Raw genomic sequence first — 16,955 nt, forward strand, 5'->3', positions numbered from 1 at the left:
TGGTTATACCCAGAAGTAGAAGTCCCTATTGCAAAAGATACTATGCACTTTAGCCATACGGCCAAGAAACCCCTAAGCTAAAATTGATGGAATATCACTGTCTTGAGGACCAGTTTTTATTCTGTTAGAAGGTGCTATTCAAGCTCCCAAAGAAGGGAGGCAACAGGAAATTATACCTAGCTACAAATGGAAGTAATCAGAAGAGGCCAAGTGTGAAACCAGATGGATCAGTTAATTGATGTTAGCTTCAAAAAGTTAACTTGAAATGTAAAATATTAGCAATATTTCTACATAACTGCAACATATATGTTATATATAATATAAATATAATTTCAATGAAATATTTTTATTTTAATTGTATATTTTATCTTCTTTTAATCTATTTTATTATGAAATTTAGCTAAGTATATGTTCACTACTATGTGACTATATTTTCCTAAATTATGTCATTTTCAGGCTTTTCTCATCTGTCATCTTTGTCTTGTACTGGTTGTCTGTTTTCTTTTGTGTTCCTTATAAAGCAGTCTTTACTTTGCAAATGATTCTCTCTGTTTATTCTCTTTTATTTGATTTTTTCTTAGGTTATCTGTTCATTTGTATGTTTGTTTTACCATACTATTGTATATAGTTTGCGTTATGATTTTACTGGTTTTCCAAGCCAGTATCCAGTCTCTTTGAGAGACAAGCTTAACCCACTCTCAATCTCTCTCTGCCCACTGAGGCAAGCTTGACTTGGGCCCTTCCTCTCTTTCTTCCTGCAGTTCTTCTGAAGACGCAGCCCCCCCATCTTTCTCCTTCTTCCTCTTTCCTTTTCTTTTCTTCCGCTGTTCTCTCTTTCTCCCACCATACCATCCCAATACCCTCTAAATAAACTCTTCATTCCCAAGCCTTCTCTAGATGGTGTATTCTGTTTTCCACCAGCATTTCTCACCCACGTGGTACTTGCTGAAACTGTTCAATAGATCAATATTTTTGTGCATGTATTCTTTTAGAAATGATTCTTTTCTTTCAAATTTTGTGTAAGATTCTATGCCTGCTCTTTGTCTCCTTGTGACTATGTCTCTCTGGTCAGTTTTCAAAATCTGGAGAAGAACACAATGTGTCTACTTTTGTTTTACATTCATACACTTTTGTTACTATTATGTGTTTACATATTTTTTCTTGTTCTCATATCAATATGAATGTTGTATGTTTAAACCCGTTGCTCTTATTTGAATGCCCTCATTTTGTTGAAGCTGCACAGTCTGCAGGGACTCTAAGGTGCTACAGCAATGATCTTCAGGAGCATACTTTTGCATGGCTATACCTGAAATCTGTGGGTGACACTCTCCTGCCTTTCACCCCATGACGTACTTCACATAAAATTTCTAAAAGTTTACTTTTATTTATGTGTACATATGTGTTCCTGCTTCTCTCTGTGCATGTAGTATACTCAGAGTAAAGAAGAAGGTGTCGGAGCCTGGAATGAGAGTGATGTGCCTTTGTGAGGCTTTTTATGTGGGTGCAGTGAACTGAACCTGGATCCCCTTCAAAAACAGGAAACTTTCTTAAGGGCTCTGCTATCTCTCCTGCTCTTCATCTGAAGTATTTTTAAAGATTTATTCAAACACTATAAATAAAAATTATACCCATAAAATCACAACATTTATAATTTTAAAGTTAACTTTTCAAAATAATATATTAGTTTAATTTTTTAAAAAAACTTACACCTACATTTAAAACTTAGAGACTTCACTCTAGCCTGGGAAGCAGTTAGGCTCCTTCAGCTCCCCCAAATCAAATACTCAAGACACATGCCGACCACTGCAACAGAAAATCTGTTGTAGCTTCCCTTTCTTTTTTCTCCCAACTCCTTGATCTTTTCCTCCTAACTTCCCTTCCCCACTTCTTGCTTTGTACCAACCCTAAACATCTGCAGGTGTGCCCTGGGAACCCACAGGCCAACCCAGCTAGGGAAACTGGTAGGTTAATTGTGATCTTCACCCCTTCCTGTTCTCTATAAATTAATTCCCAGTCTCATGCCCACGTGTTCAGCAGAACACCTGCTGCAGGCTTCCTATGTATCTTGCAGCTATCTCCATTGGCTCATACATATTTTCCCTCATAAATTCCCATAGCCAACTCATTACTTTTTTTCCCCAGACTCCAGCTCCAGCAACTGATTTTTTGAATGCACACGCCACTTTGAACAGGAAAGCTAGTCGGCTAACTGCATATTATCATGCCTTTCCCACTTCATCCTAGTCCAATCCCCAGTCACATCCCCAGCTCTCTAGCAGACTTCTGTTGTGGGAGCTTCTCACTCTCTGCCTCTCACATCCCTAGAGGACCAACTAAGCAGATCCTGATGAACAACCCTGCTTTCATTCCTTTCTTTGCTATTTTTCTACTGTTTTAAGATTTATTTTTTATTTTAAAATTTTTATTCATTTTGTATACCAACCACAGTCTCCCTTCACACCCCTTCCCCTGCTTTTTCTACCTCACCCACCCCACTCCCATCTACTCCTCAGAAAGTGTAAGGCCTCCCATGGGGAGTCTACAAAACCTGACATACCAAGTTGAGGCTGGACCATACACCTCATCAAGGCTGAACAAGCATCCATTATAGAGTTAGGCTCCAAAAAGCCAGCTCATGCACAAGAAATAGTTCCTGGTTTTATTGGTTGGATTCCACAAATATACTAAGCTACAAAATTGTCACCCACATACAAAGGGCCTAGTTTTGACGCAGGCAGGCTCTCATAATAAATAACTTGGCCAAGTCATGAGAGGAAAGCAACTACATTTATCTAGTCTTCAGCCCCATCAAAGATTTGAGAAGGGAAGTGCACTCAAACAATTTCCAAAACATGCAACAAATCACAGAGACAACTGGCTACCTGGGCAATCACCCAAAGTCATGTTTGCAAAGCGTTGAAGCAATAAACTTTGGCTAAAGCCTAGAATAACTGACAGATTATCTTTAAAGGCAAGAAAATTTTCAAAACTGTCTTACCCTGTCTTGGCAAGATTTGACAGTTTTGCTTATCCATTTCCAGATACTATGTATTTTGTCAGTGGTTGAGGTATGGGCAGTTTCTTGCCCAAAGACATGTTTTGACAAGAAGACAAGCTCCAAGTAGAGTGTCTTTGGTGCTCAACAATCTATCGGGAATAGATCGGTATTGCCAGGATTATGTCTTGCTACCATAGAACTCTAAGTTAGATGCCATTTTCTACAGCTCTTTGAAGAGGTTGAAGATTATCTATTTATATAGAATATAATCTCTATGTATCTAAAAACCCGATTAGTCTATCTATAAATATGACAAACATAGATGACTATTGATCTATAATTCTTAATACCTATCTAACTTAAAGACTAAGGCAATAAACAACTGTACAATAAATGAGGACAATGACCTCCAAATGTAAACAATGTACAAGTATCTTTATCAGAGATAGACATTTACACTGCAATATGGTAAATATATATATATATATGATATATATATATATATATATATATATATATAAATGTTTTAAACAGAGGTAGAAGCATGCATGCTTCCAATATTCAATATCATTTAACTTTGTATCCTTATATAAGAATCTATACCAATGTAATTGGCTATAAACACTAACTCACAAATACCAATCTATTATCCCATCATCCAATTTTCCCTCTTTTATAAAAAAGATCCTTGAGCTTATAAAATTCCTCCCCCAACCCTCAACTGTATACCAATTATAATCAACCCCTAAATGATGTCCTAAAGTTTGAGAACAAACTTTGCTGGGAGAGGGGACGTTGTCCTCTAGAATTACTTCCAGCTATCATGTAGGCAACATTCATTCTAGGGGATCCCGTGAAAGTGAAATGATGGTTAAATTTCAAGATTGATATCTGGTAAGATTGTAAATAATCTCTGAGAATTTTTGAAGGTCTGGCGAATGTTGTGAAAGATGGGCACCATTTCAGCTAAACAAGTTGGAACCCTCTTGTGCAGCTGGTACCCAAAACAGGTCTGGTAGTGATGCTATCAGTATCATGACGTCATATCAAGCAGGTGGAGTTGTTATGGGGCCCCATCTTCTTCCTGGAAACTTCAAAGATTACTGCAGGAAAATTCATTGTTCATTGTGAAAAACTTAAACATTAATTATATAGATGCATGCAGACATATGTATCCAATGAAATGTATGATAGATATGAAGAAAAGAAAAGACGTTTCCTAAATTCTTTTTTCTTTCTGTCCCATATCATGGCTGCTGACATGAGACAGAAACTCTGGGTTTTTCTCTTCACAATAGGCTTGAATTAGTGAGGGACTGAGCCTGAGTCCAAATCCAAAACAAGCTCTATATACTTATGAATATAAATAAACACAGGTATATATATATATAAATATTGTTACTTATGGAACTTATTAATTTTCTTGCTGATCCATATTGGATAGTAATACTGCTGTATTCAAACATCTAGTGTCCCTTGAATTTTTTGAAGATGAGTGTTTTCCTGTGGAGATAAGAACAGAACCCTGCCCCCATCCTACATGTTTTTCTTACCACCTGTATGATTATCTTCATTGTGGATGAGCTGTCATTTCTCCCTTCTAAGAGGTTTCTCCTTTTCAAACCAAGCCTTTATTAATTTTGATGGTATCCACAATTTTTCTTCTCCTGTGGAAACAAAAGCAAATCCCCTTCCCCAATGCAGCACATCAGGCCTCCACTGCGAGGTCAGCACATCCTTGAAATAAACTGGTTGATTTAGTTCAGCAGACTTTTCCATTATTCAATGTATTTCTGTTGATGTTGTCCCTTTCTCATTAGCATTAAGAAAATTCAAGGTTAATAAAGCATTATGTAATCTATTTCTAGGGGGCATTTTCACCCTTTTCTGTTTATTTAACATATCCTTTATAGGTCAATTTGATCTTTCTATAACTGCTTGACCTGTAGGATTGTGTGGTATACCTGTAACATGCTTAATATTACAATAAGCAAAAACACATTTCATTTTCCTAGAGACATAAACTGGACCACTATCTGTTTTTATTTGTGCAGGTATACCAATGATGGCCATAACTTCCAATAAATGTGTGATTACTGAATCAACCTTTTCTGATCTTAAAGCAGTTACCCATTGAAAGCCAGAATAAGTGTCAATGGTGTGATGTATATATTTTAATTTTTCTAATTAATTAGTTGTAAGCTTCTATCTCAATTCATAATACTTTTTACCTTTTCCTCCTACAATATGAGATGACATTGTGAGTTTACACCTACAAGTATTTTTATAATATACTCTGCAGGATAAGACAGGGAAAAAATGTTTAGTTATGAAAACAGGTTCATGTCCTCTTCCAGTATTTTCAATATTTGTAAACACTTTTGTAAACACTGTTTTAAGAGAGTAGAAGGGTTATTAAGGTCCTTGATGCAATTTGTCTGAATGTTTGATAGCAAAATGTCATAGAAGAGTAAGACTTTAGTGAATCTCACAGATGAATTACCTTTCTAATGGGTAATATGTGTGAGGGGAGTGGTTAATTGTGTGTCTGTTCTCTTCACCTGTTTCTTTGTGATGGAAAGCAAGGAATACTTGTAAGTGAGGTCTGGACACCTCCAACCATGTGAGTAAGCAAACAGAATCATTTAAATATGTGAACTCATCTGGCATTATTGTTACAATGAAGGACAAACTCATCATATACAGGTGTATAATTGTTCATCTAGAAATGAAAGCAATCTATGATTATAAAACTCACCAACACTATGCTTGTGGACATAAACTAAAAGTAAAATAACAGGATAGACACTATGATTTCAGATCTTTTTTTCCTGCAATCTGCTACCATCTTCAGTTAACCTTGGTAATCATTGAGGAGACAGTATTAAAAGCATTAATGTCATCCATAATATTTATCATAACAGTCCTTCATTTTTGTGTCTACACTGTAATACATATTTAAATTGCTTGCAAGAAAAGTTACTACCAGCTGGTTTACAAAATTTTATTGATAAAATAAAACTTTCTGAAATGTGTTGGATCTCTTTTGATGGCTCTGCTGATGACAGCAACATAACTTGTTTCTCAAAATAATTTAGATGTAATACACACATATGTTATGAAGTTAAAAGAAATTGCATGTCCTAATGGTCTATATTTTCTCTCCATCCTTCTGTTTTTTTTTTCTTCCCTGGAAATAGAATGTCTATTTTAATTCCTGGCTTATTATTGTTTTTAAGCTAGAAGTATGGGAAAGTAGAAAGTACATTGGAATGGATGCTATGCTTAAGTTTCATGTTTAATTTACTTAATTTATTTGATTTGCTACAGACCTTACAAGGAAGGCAAGCATTATGTCCGGTATCTAAAAATTACATGATTAAGTTATTTACAGAGCAAGAATTTCAGATAATGTCAGACAAGTAAAATTATGCTTAAACTTCATAAATAGGTAAACTATTAAATTATAAAATATTGATAAATTTTCACCAGGTAGAAATTAATTAAAAAGTAATATTTTATTTTTGTGTTATTTTTGACAGGGTCTCATGAGGTAACTATGCCTGGTCTAGAAATCACATTGTAGATTACATAGTACAGTCTTCCCAATAGAACCCTTAAGGTAAGGGTCAAGTATTCAAATAATAAGGGCATGGGGTCTTTCAAAGCACTAGAGCTTATAACATAAAAACAAACCCCAAGACTGGGTTATATCTTAGAGCTAGTGCCTTGACTGCCAAAGGCATGTTTGTTTCAATCCTCAGCACCAAAATATATAAATGAATGAATAAATATAAAATATAATGTGCTTATTTTGGCCTTGACATGTTGGAGTGTAAGAAACTAGATTAATTTTTACCTCCTCATCAAAACCACTACTCAAAAGAAACAGAAGGATGACAATGAGGCCTAGCCTCTAGCCATACAGTGGGAAAGATAATGATCTTTCTTTAAATTCTTGGATGAAGAAATAAAGAATGATTGATAAACTAAAATTCAATACACGAGGGAAGTATTTTGAAAACACCAAAGCTAAATTAATTTTTTTTTCATGCACAGAAAGATAAAAATAGTTTATCACTGGAAGACACACACTGAAGAAATACTGGAGAAACACGTATAAAAAAAAACAGATGTGAATACACTTTAAGATGTAATAGGAGGAGGTGGCTGCTTGTCGTCCCAGGCACCCAGCTAGCTTACACCCAAAATAATAACACAGAAACTGTATTCATTTAAACACTGGTTGGCCCATTAGCTCTAACTACTTATTAGCTAATCCTTACATCTTAATTTAATCTATTTCTATTAATATGTGTATCACCACATGACTGTGGCTTACTGGCAAGATTTTAACCAGCATCTGCTCAGGCAGGAGATCCATGCGTCTCTGTCTATTCATCTTCCCATGTTGCCAGTTCTGTCTTCTCCATCCTACCTAAGTTCTGCCCTATCAAAAGGCCAAGGCAGTTTCTTTATTCAACCAATGAAAGCAACACATAAACAGAAGGACCTCCTACACCATTAAGACAAAGAAATTTATAGCACTGGAATCAGCTTTCATGAAGTTATTATAAACAAATTGTTACATAATAGTACATCTGTGGATAAATCAAACCTGCTTACAATTATTTAAATTATTTTCATTTAAGCTCTTCATTCCGTTTCTAAGTGTTTGTTTTTCTAATAACTACCCTCAGATTCTCTTTCCTCCCTTTTCGTTTATTGCTTCACTCTTCTGTTCCTAGGGTTTCAGGCAGTAGGTTATGTCCCCTAAATACTGGCTTAATAAGCATGCTGTCTTTTTCTGCTTCTGAGAATTCAGTAATGTGTCCTTAAGGCTTATTTTGTGGAGCAGAGAGGAAGGATTCTATAATGTGATTATCCAGCTCCTTTATTAGTTGTCATCATAATCACTTGAGAGTATTGGCAAATTACATTAATATTTGAATCATTTTAAAAAGGACCTCCATGTTTCTATACATTCTAGGCATTGCTATTGCAAACTAAAATCAGTTGCAGGGCAATTGGATAAATCTAATAATCTGAAAATAAACAGTGAATAGAAGGGAATATTCCTTTTAAGAAAAGTAAACCAGTTTGATTTATCAGTCTTTGTTTAGGAGCAGGAAGAAATGTATCTCTCCACTGTTTCCATTAGTGTATTCTCAGTGCACAAACTTGTCTCTATGATGTATATATATATATGTATATGTATATATATATATATATATATATATATATATATATATATATCTCACAAGTTGACCTTATTTACCTCATCTATGACTTCTAGCACATTCTCCTCTCCCTGCAACAATCTTCTTCTTTTTTCCCAAATATACTATCTCTGTTTTCAAAACTGTTACCTTTTAAAGTTGAGAATCTGCACATGTGAAAAAGTGTGACATTTTTCTTTCTGAGCCTACAGGATCTCACTAAACATTATGATCTTCAGGTCTATTTTAATAAAAAATTAGAACTTCGTTCTTCTGTGTTGCTGAACAAAGCTCGGTTTCCATGTTTTCATTGTGCATTTATGTACTAACTGGCATCTAGGCTGATTTTGTAACTTGGCTCTTGTGAATAGTTTCTCACTAAAATTGTCAATGCAGAGTTCTCTGCTGTATGCTGTCTTAGAATCTTCAGGGTCTCTATGTATCAGAAGTACAGTAGGTACATAATAGGAAAGCTGTAGTTTTAGTATTTTTGAGGAACATTCATGCTGATTTTCAGAATGTTTAACATAGCCACAAATTATGTATAAGTTTGCTCTTCCCTCTGCAATCTTGCCAGCACTGGAAAGATTTCTTAATGGTTGTTCTGACTGGATCACATTGAGAAGAACACAACTGGATTCTTTTCATAAACATGCTGTCAAGTTCTGATACCTTAAGAGAATATAGTTAACAAAGTCAGATGTGGAAATGTGCTACCAACTGCAAGTCATTGTAAGAATTAAGGCAACAGCAATTATGGCACTTTGTAATTTTTTTTTTGATTTTTCAAGACAGGGTTTCTCCGTAGCTTTTTGCTTCCTGTCCTGTAACTAGCTCTTGTAGACCAGGCTGGCCTCGAACTCACAGAGATCCGCCTGCCTCTGCCTCCCGAGTGCTGGGATTAAAGGCGTGCGCCACCACCTCCCGGCACTTTGTAATTTTATAAATTCTCAGTTTTAGAAAACTTGTTTCAAAGGATGTGAAGAAAACAAAAAGGAAAACTTATGTATATTAATTAAAATATTAATTGATAAACTGAAGATTTTAAAGGCATAAGTTTAATATATTTAAGAAACTAAGGTATCAGTTTCTAATTTTTAATAGCTAACATAATGAAGCTAGTGAAAAAAACAGGGAAATCATTCTAGTTCAATATTTCAATTGTTAGTATACACAGCAAAATTTTAATTATCATAAAAATTTAAACACTTTTAAGTGGTATGGTTTTATATTAAATACAAGAAATTTGAGAGGTAATCTTATAAATTTATGCAAGCTTTGCTGCTATTAAAACCATAAAATTTTATTTTAATAACCACTATACCAAAAATTACACGTTTTCATCAACAGTGAGATTTCTTTTAAACTTAGTATGGTTTAATATAGAGTATGATGTGGCATATTTTGAATTAAGGCATTATTTTACTGTTTTTCATTTTTTGACAGTATCACTTTTGAAATAGCTATGTTTTCATTTTAAATAAACAGATTTGGATGCTCACTTTCCTAGACATGGACGGAGGGGAGAGGACCTTGGACTTTCCACAGGGTGGGAAACCCTGACTGCTCTTTGGACTGGAGAAGGAGGGGGAGAGGAGTGGGGGGAGGGGAAGGGGGGGAATGGGAGGCTGGGAGGAGGCTGAAACTTTTTTTTCCTTTTCTCAATAAAAAAAAATAAACAGATATGCAGAATAATTAGGCCAAAAGACTACCTCAAGTTGTATGATAGTACCACACACTCTACACCTTAAAGTGAATATAATAAAAAGAACAATAGAAAATGGTAAGAAAGTAATTGTGCAAGAAAGTAAAGTGCATGCAATTGGAATGGCACAAGGATGATGATTTATTTCATCTTTTGCTGCCAAAGCACTGGCATTCTAGCTATTCTAGTTCCAACATACACGACAGCATAAATAATGTAATAATAATGATAACAATAATAATAATGTAAACAAGAACTTGAGTCTGTAGTTAGTTTTTCTTTCTTTTGAAATGATCTAGTGAACTTTTGTAAAAGGAAAAAGGCCATTTAGAACTACAGCTTCCAGAGCATACTCTAAGTATAGCAAACTAAATTCTCCAAGAGTCTAAAACACTTTCTCAATGTAAATGAGGTATTTAGCTCTTGATTTCATGTAATTACACTAACGTCCTATTATAAGCTAGTGTATACATGCCTAACTGCTCATTGAGCAATCTGATTTCTGTGATCAATGAGTCTCATCCCACCATTCCTATCTTTTATTCCTTCTTTCTATTTGTGTCTTACTTATGAGATTCTCTCAAGCAAAGGATTCAAAGCCTATTTTATGGGAAAATCATTCATTGTTGGTGGATAGCTAAGTGGCTTAAGTCTCTTACACATACAGGGATACTTAGCATCTGATTTACATGAAAATTTACAAAAATAACTCAAGGTGATCTTATGTAATATAGCATGAAAATAAAACATTGTTTTTATGGAATTCACATCACTGTCCCAACCTTGCCAGGAAACAACCTAACTCAGGTAACCCCGAAATTTGCAGATCTTTAACACTGAAAGTTTCAATATGACTCACACTACTTCATTTCATGAGAATTAATTATGAGACTAGTGTTTGGTCATTAAATAAACAAACTACCATTTAATGCCATCTAATATTCACAAAAGTTGAGCATAAAGCCCAGAATATCATGAATTGCTTCCCACCCCTCAATCCTCTTCACCAACTACAGATGATATCTAATCAGTGCATTGGCTAAAAATAGTGACCTATCTTGATGGTTTTATTTGTTAGAGTTTATTTTTTAGAGAATTTTTTCTAGAGAGATACACAATACATATCTATAATTTCAAATCTAAGATGTGATTCTTTGAAGCCTGGATGCTAAGACAATGTGATTGTAAACCATTTGGTTTTCATTGTCTGTTTTAACTGATAAAACTTTTGTTACCAACTTGGGTCTCCAGGTCTCTGATGCTTACACTCTGTATCTTGTGAACTGCTTTGACTTCTGCAACATTTATTTATTTGGTTGTATATTTATTTATTCCTCACACTAATATTTTTCTTTAGTACATCCTTAATTGTTATATATTTGGCAGGTTTTCTGAGTCATATTAACTTCTTGCAATGAAGGATCATAAAAATGAATTATAGATGCTAGCAAAACTTATTTCTTTGCTCCTTGTTCATTATTTTCTTTGGGGAAGAAGATAAAAATCTACCAAGTGAGACATCTTGTTGATGACAAATTTTATTTTAAAGTCCCCACACTAACAGAAAGTATCCAATTCAAAGTACCGATTGTAAGAGAAATAGATTCATATTGACAAAAAATGATCAGAAAAAAAACCACGCTGCATATCCAGGAAACAGTATATGGATGTTACACTATGCACAGACGCTATACTTACTGAAACTGTTCCATCTAGCAAGCACATGTGGGCACAGTGATTATATGTTGACCTGTATAATTATAAAAACGATTTGCTTAACAAGTAATTTATAACAAAAATGCCTAACCAGTATTCATAAGAACAAGCCATATGTTTTTAAATATGACCCAGATATTTGCATAGTGTTTATGTACAATAAATTAAGGCAAAATGAAAAATCTGCTGACAAGAAATAAGTAGCAATAAGGGCAGAGCAATGCATTAAATCCTTCATTCTGGATCATTTAGGTAATGTTGCATTCATTTTAGATTCATGAGTAGAAGCCTTTACAGATTGGCCATGCATACCATAAATCTCCAGTTATCCATTATTAGGTGGCATTTTGCTGTTTGCAGTTGAACATGTTTACTTTGTGCATAATTAACTGCATAATAGCTGTCTATGTTTTGCACAGGATTTACACTCAGGCTCTCATCAAAACAAATGAGTCCAGAAAGTAGGACGCTTCCATTAACGTCCCTGCAATCAGCAGTTCCTAATACAGGTTTACAGGAATGGTTTTGATTGTGACTGTTACTGCATTAACATTTTAAACCGCCAACGTGTATGTTGAAGTCTAATTATTAAACTCCTAAAATATACAAAGAATACTGAAGAGTAGAGGCAGAAAGAAGCAGAATGTACCTAAGAATAGCCAGGAGAGGAATTTCTAAGAAAATGGTAAGTGTAAAAGCAGCTTGGACAGGCAATTGATCACTATGCAACAAAACACAATGGATCAAACACATACCCCTGCAGTTCTTCTTTTGTGTATGTGTGCTTACAATTGTGACAGCAAGTTCAGAGCACAGGAAAAGCAGTATCTTTGAAAATGGGCTGTCAGGAGAACCAAGATTTACATCCATCACCATTTTTTTTTACAGAAAGATAAACTTGGAAGGGAAAGACATTGGAATAATGCAGCCAATAAAAAAAGGTGTGGTACTAAAAAGCAATGGGTCAGAAGGTAGAAGAAATAAGAGACAACAGAGTCGAGTTGAAGGTAATGAGTTCTTACCACTAATGACAGGGTTGCTTTAAAACTCAATGATAAAAAGAGGCAACATTTTAAGAGTGCATTTTATCTTACTAGAAGAAGCAGAAATTTAGTAGAAATTGCAATAAAATAGCAAAATCAGTTTCTTAAAAACTATAGTTTCATTGGTAAAGTTAACTGTTAAACTTGTAATCACAAGAGCACAATGTATCTTAATTGGGGTCTGGGGACAAAGTTTTGAGAAAAATGTGTCCCACTCACAGAAAAAACATTAATGAAAGGTGTATAAATATAATAATATTTATGACTGTATGATGCCAGAAATAGACATCAGGGAAGGTATAATTTCATTGTCTATTTCTGTTTTAAATATTTTATAGATTTATAGAAAAGTATTATTTGCATTTGCTTATTGATAGTAATATTCTGTTAACTATTTTATGTTTCAAATTACATAATTTTGTATAGCAGTCATTTCTTGAAATATTTAAGATGATCCAGTCTTGCCAGTTCATATTTTTTCTCTGTTTACTCTTGAGTAGATTTCATGCATGTAGAGATTTTTTTCTCTTTTGTCTCATTTTGTCTGTGAAAAATTAACTGTCTCTATTGCATATACTGGCTTTTGTGGATCCTATTCTATTTGAATGTATACCATGCTCAACCTAGATGTAGTAGGGAGGGCCTTGTCCTCGCTTAGTATTGGAACGGGGAGGGGTGGGAGTATGTGTGGAGGAAGTGGGAAAAGGGGAGGGAGTGAAAATTTGGATTGTTTTTTTTTAATTAATAAAATAAAAATAATAAAAAATAAAAATAAGACAAGCATTTATTAAAAAGGAAATTGGGATAAAAAAAGAAAAATCAAACTCACATCTGTCAGTAAGCATACTAACTTGTTTTTAAACTAGTTAATATCTTCTTTAAAAAGAAAATCATGCTGGATAATTGAAAGTATGAAAGCTTCAAAAGAACATCATTTTGTGAGTAGCATTATGACTTATGGTAAAGAAATAATTATTAAATAGGATGCAAAGGTGTAACATTTTAGAAATTATAAATTTGATTACATTAAAATTAATGTTATGCATATAATCAAAGACTTCACTGAATAATACAAATAAAAATAATAATGAGATAAAATATTTGCAATGCAAACAAACCACAAAATGCTCCATTACAAAAAATAAAGAGTACTTGTGATATATTATGTATGTTTCAGTGATTACAAAGAAAAGTAGGGGCATACTGACAAAGTATGAAGGCTCCTTTTAGCATGTGGCATGACATGGTTGGTGGTGGTCGGTAAAATTCTATAACTTAACCTAGTTTGAGATTTAATGCTACTTGATTTAATAATTCATTTAGCTGTCATAATAATTTTAGTATTTTTTGCCTACGGAAATATTTTTCTGAATCATGCTTAATCATCAAATTTAATAATGTTCTTCAAAAATTTTAAAGGTTTTACATATATCTAAGGAACCAGAGATGGAAACCAAGTCTGTGGACAAAATAATCTGTATCATAGAGATGCCTATCAAAACACTATTTTCTGATTGTCTGCTAAAAGAAAATGAACAACTGAACCTTTATCAGTTATCATGAATTGTAATCTTGAATTATTACAAAAGAGTAGATTATATAGGCCAAAATATAATTATTTAAAGAAAACATAATAAAAACCTTATAAAGTTAATAATACTATAAAAATTTTAGTAAAACAGAGACCAAGATAACAGATAAAACGTATATATACATATATGTATATATATGCTCATATTGTTTACATATATATATATAAATAATTTTGAAAGCTACAAAATTTTACGTGATGAAATTTCTCAGTGGAATTTGTTATGAATTTTTATTTATTTTTATAACATTTTGAGCAACATGTATGTTGTCTGTTATCATTATTAAATATTCTGTACTTTTACTATTAATTTACTTAATCTGATAACCAAAGATGCATTAATTAATGTAATCCTATAGTTATATTTTCTTTTATGTTCTCGTTTTTTTGTTGTTGTTGTTTGTTTGTTTGTTTGTTTTGATACAGGGTTTCTCTGTAGCTTTGGTGCCTGTCCTGGAACTAGCTCTTGTAGACCAGGCTGGCCTCGAACTCTCAGAGATCTGCCTGCCTCTGCCCCTGCCTCCTGAGTGCTGAGATTAAAAGCATGCACCACCGCCCGGATCAATTTTCTTAAGATCTCTTTATATGCCTTGTAGTTTTATTTACTTTTAGGGACTGTTACTAATATCCCTTCTTTAAGTGTCTGTCTTTTTACATTATATGGGAATGTTTTCTCATGCTTGTCAATGTGTTAAACTTAACTTATCATATGTTAAACTTCTTATATTATCTCTGTGGCAGTAGGTTCCCAAAACCACTACAAGATTCGTTACTTTGTTCACAGATCTCCTGAAATCATCATGCTGCCACAATCACCGTGCCAATTACAGTGGAGCAATACAAAGGGAAACACAGCAGTGTAAATGAACAGGGAGGAAAATCTGAAGGAAAGCAGTGCCTGATTAGGGAAGCATTTGCACGGCCTCTGTGGATTCCCATCCGTCCGGTCACATTTATTTTCCGATTCATGAGCGAAAGCAATAGAGAGATTTTGTCAGGAAATATAGTTCATTAGGGAATTCCAGTCCATGATTCATACTGGAGGCTGATCACATGATACTGACTCTTGCAAACACCAAACTTTAGACTCTAAGCGCAAAGAAGATATTCAACTCTAATCACATTCCTTACCCATACAATTCAGCTATGTGAGATCCTCTTAACAGAGGAGAGTGGGTGACCACTTGGAATCTGAGTTCCAAATGTCAGCCAAATGTCAGCAGAGACTCATAAATGTGACTTTGAAAGAAAGTATGCTGCAATCTACTTGTTTATGAATTGAATTATTTATTGTTGATAATTGTTTGAATTGTTTGTGTATTCTGCATGGCAGTCTTCTGCCAGAAAAGCACAGGTCTTTTCCATTTTGTGGGCTATCTCTTCTGCTAATTATTATCATTGTTTTGTAGAATAAAATTTAGTTTGATGCAATACTATTTGCCAATTCTCGTTTGCCTGGGAAGTTTGCTTGATGTTGAAGAACACTTGCTCTTGCAGAGGTCCCAGGATCATGATCTAGTCCCTACGTGGTGGCTCACAACTATCAGTAACTCCAGTACCAGGGAATCCAGTGACTTCTGACCGCATTGAGCAACAGATATAAGGTGGGCAAGGATATACGGAGGCAAAATACACATAAAAAATAAATAAGTAAATCTTTAAGAATGTTAAAAGTCACAGAAAGATTTTAATTCTTCAATCATACTTGGGTTTGATGTTCCCAAAGTTTCTATAGCTTTATTGCAAAAATCAGTAGCCTTTTTTTTTTTTTGCAAATAAAAAATGCACTGAGAGCTGAGTCAGGGTAAAAGTATATTTTATAATAGCTTCATAAATGTCTTGGAATAATTCTCACCAAGCAAACGTAAGATTTTTATAATAAAAAGTTAAAGACATTGAAGAAAGGAATTGAAGAAAACTTAAAAAAGTGGAATGATTTTCTTTGCTCATAGATTTGGCATTATGATGTAAAAATAGACATCCTTTCAAAATCAACCTACAGATTCAATTCAATCCCCATTTAAATTCCAACACAATTCGTCACTGAAATTAAAAAAAAATATTAAATTTCATATAAAAATATGTTTCTATGTAAATTAATGTATGTATGCAACTGAAAGTAAAGATCATCACCAAATGGTATTTGAAAGAGAGAACAGAGTTATTCATAGATATATACTATTTTTGGTCACTGAAGAAAAAGTGATCCTTAAACCCTGATGACTATAACCAGACTTTATGTTATATGGAGTACCTGTTAAACAGAGCAGGACAGGAGGCATTGGTTTCTTCTCTGTTGCTCTCCAGATAATTTCCTAGATTATATCACAAGCCTTGTCTTATGTAGATGCTATGTTAGATTTTAAAAACCAGTACTCTGCTTTTAACTACAACAATATAAGGCCTGTTTGATTGTGGCTAGGTTCTGAAAGCACTTATCGGATATTAAATATCGTAAAAAATATGTTTTATTTGTTCAACATATCTGCTCTGATCTTTCGCTCAGCTTCTATCACAACAGTAAAAAGACATAAAAATGGGTTTAGTCCTTACATTAAATGTGCATAAATGCTTAAGTCTTTTTCCAGGCTGGGAAGATGGAACACGTGGTAAAGGTGTTTGAGTACAGAAACTAGAGAGAGAGAGAGAGAGAGAGAGAGAGAGAGAGAGAGAGAGAGAGAGA

The sequence above is a fragment of the Microtus pennsylvanicus genome, chromosome 1, assembly GCF_037038515.1.
Source record: "Microtus pennsylvanicus isolate mMicPen1 chromosome 1, mMicPen1.hap1, whole genome shotgun sequence".
NCBI lineage: Eukaryota > Metazoa > Chordata > Mammalia > Rodentia > Cricetidae > Microtus > Microtus pennsylvanicus.